Source organism: Oncorhynchus mykiss, chromosome 17 (assembly GCF_013265735.2).
Source record: "Oncorhynchus mykiss isolate Arlee chromosome 17, USDA_OmykA_1.1, whole genome shotgun sequence".
Classification (NCBI taxonomy): domain Eukaryota; kingdom Metazoa; phylum Chordata; class Actinopteri; order Salmoniformes; family Salmonidae; genus Oncorhynchus; species Oncorhynchus mykiss.
In genome coordinates this window covers 19,383,220-19,386,586 of record NC_048581.1, presented here as the reverse complement: position 1 = coordinate 19,386,586, position 3,367 = coordinate 19,383,220, and positions in this window count along the sequence as shown.

Here is a 3,367-nt window from a genome sequence, read left to right as displayed (position 1 = left end):
ATTGCAAGTTCAAACCCCCGAGCTGACAAGGTACAAATCTGTCGTTCTGCCCCTGAACAGGCAGTTAACCCACTGTTCCTAGGCCGTCATTGTAAATAAGAATTTGTTCTTAACTGACTTGCCTAGTTAAATAAAGGTAAAAAAAAAAAAAAAAAGTGTCTTAGAGTAGGAGCGTTAATCTAGGATCAGGTCCCCCTCTGATTCAATATGATCCTACTCTGAGACTATTTGTGAATATGGGCCCTGGTTTTGGGACAATATGAAAAATAATCAGTAGACAGACTGACTAATATCCTTGACTATACTGACCTCTACTGGGTAGTCAGACAGTAGACAGACTGACTAATATCCTTGACTATACTGACCTCTACTGGGTAATCAGACAGTAGACAGACTGACTAATATCCTTGACTATACTGACCTCTACTGGGTAGTCAGACAGTAGACAGACTGACTAATATCCTTGACTATACTGACCTCTACTGGGTAGTCAGACAGTAGTCAGACTGACTAATATCCTTGACTATACTGACCTCTACTGGGTAGTCAGACAGTAGTCAGACTGACTAATATCCTTGACTATACTGACCTTTACTGGGTAGTCAGACAGTAGGCAGACTGACTAATATCCTTGACTATACTGACCTCTACTGGGTAGTCAGACAGTAGTCAGGATGGAGACAGTTCTCCATTCAATCAAAGTTGTCAAATGTAATAAATCAATAATGTAGTTTTAAACTGAAGGGTCAACCTTGATCTCAGTTAGAGTATTTTCAAAGGAAACTCGATGCCATCTAGAGATTTACCAAGAGGCCTTAACCCCCCACTTTACATTGTTAATTCTACATAAAAGTCCGTATATATTATATGCCTCTAAACACCATCTTTTCAATCTTAAAAAATCTACAAAAAATGCTTCTAACGATTAATCAATGAACAACTCTGACCTGATTCTTAAAATTATGGCTGAGTCCAGGTTTTCTCCATTTCTCCCGGGGTGCGTGCCCGTGTGCTCTTGGACATAGATTTTACAGGTGTGGTCGCTACATTCAGCAATATGCACGCGAAGCCATAGTACAAGCTTCACGTGAATATATCTACGTGCGTGCGCTTGGGTAGAGTCCGATATTTGGAGCTGCGCACACCTTTTGTAACCTGATACCTCGCAAGTACATGCATTTGTTGACTCACAAATAGCAACATCAAAGTTTAGTTTTGAATTACATTTCCTTGTTTTGTGCTTGTCAGGAGGCTGTAGGTTACTCAGCTAGCAGCTTGCTGTAGCTGGCTAAAAACAGCAAGCAAGCTAGCCTTTTAGCTTGGCATATTACTTGCCATTGTAACCTACAACATTAGGCGCAGTGGTCTAAGACACTGCATCTCAGTGCAAGAGGCGTCACTGCAGTACCTGGTTTGAATACAGCCGTGATTGGGAGTCCCATAGGGCGGCCCACAATTAGCCCAGCATCTCCGGGGTAGGCCGTCATTGTAAATAAGACCTTGTTATTAACTGACTTGTGTTGTTTATTTATTTTTTTATCTAGGCGTCTCTTTAGTTGATACCTTTAGTTTTCATGGTGCACAAGACACCATTCTGATTTGTGCTTGTCTCAGTGGACTATTCAGTTGTAGAGGCTGTGGGGATGGCAGTCCATCACTTTCTAAGACATATGCTAATGACATTGTATATGGTTATATTATGTAAGAAAAATGGTGCAACTAGGGTTGAAAAATTACTGGAACTTTCAATGAATTCCCTGGTTTTCCGAAATCCTGGAAATTGAAATTTCCTAGACTGCTATGTGTTTCATAGCAAAGTTAACCAGCATATTGTTGTTGAGAACAATGCAGTGGAGGCACTAGCAGAGTGAGAAGAGAAAGCAGTCCTTGCCTTAATTGTCTAAGAAAAGTGAAGAGAGAGGAAATCCTAACTGTTAAATGTGCCTGGCTTTATAAATCATCCATAGGATATACACTACATGACCAAAAGTATGTGGACAACTGCTCTTTGAAAATCTCATTCCAAAATCATGGGCATTAATATGGAGTTGGTCCCCCCTTTGCTGCTATAACAGCCTCCACTCTTATGATCATCATGATAATAAGTCATGTCATTATCATTAGTAGGTTTCCTATAGTAGCCTCGTTTAACCACCAGCGAGCTGAAGGCCTAAGAGTGCGTCCTGTTTAGATGTCTTAATACCGTAACTTAGGCCTTTGTGTCGCGTAAAGAGAGCAAGTGTTGAGGCGATGTTTTTCCAAAACAAATTAGGGATTTCGGTAACAACTTTTCAAATAAGGAACTAGAAATGTGCGTAATTATGTTGCAGTTTCAGCACCACGGACAGCACGATAAACACTGTTGCTCGTTATCTATGGTCCCTGGTCGCTGCAGCAGGGAGGAGAGAGACAACATGTACCAATCACATAGGCACTACTAGCTGTCACAACAAGTCCGAGCCAGTCCCAAATCAATTGCTGTTGGCTCCCTCGAGTCATTTTTGTGTCTTAATTATTTCATCAATGAGTGTGCTTAAAGTATCAGACAATCTCAGTGCATACAGTTGATTTTATTAAAACACGTTGGTTGTTTAATATATGGAAAAATACACGTTTTAAAATCTGATTGGTCGAAACAAGAGACAACTCTCAGCCAATATTTGTTGGGGTCGGGGACAGCCTTGTAGGCTTTGTTGGGGTCGGGGACAGCCTTGTAGGCTTTGTTGTGGTCGGGGACAGCCTTGTAGGCTTTGTTGGTGTCGGGGACAGCCTTGTAACTGATACGTTTTATCTATAATTTATCTTCATATGACAAGGATTAAAAAGGATTTGTCAGTAGATTGTCGACTTGATTCATGATGATGACTGCTATCTAAGATTTTGAAACTATGACATTGACATGATCAGTCCAATCAAAGCTCCGGTAGATATAACGTGATTTGACAATTGTATCTGTGGCCAATGACCTTGAGCCTTCTTGGATGGGCACTTCTAATGTAAGTCTATGGCAGCACCGAAATTTTGCGGTGACATAGTGTCCCCATGAGTGACAGAACACTAAGCCAATCACACCGCAACTAGAGAACATCACCAACCTCTACTCTCTGTATTTTCCGCTGGCTGCCCCACCACCACAAAACACCTGCATTTTGGAGCTGTCTTACTCAAGAAAGCAAAAAAGAGACCATGTTTGTATGCAGACTTATTAACTCAATTATTTATTTATTTTTTACATTGTTTGCAAACTGATATGTGACACGTATTAAATTAAATCAAATTTTATTTGTCACATACACATGGTTAGCAGATGTTAATGCGAGTGTAGCGAAATGCTTGTGCTTCTAGTTCCGACAATGCAGTAATAACC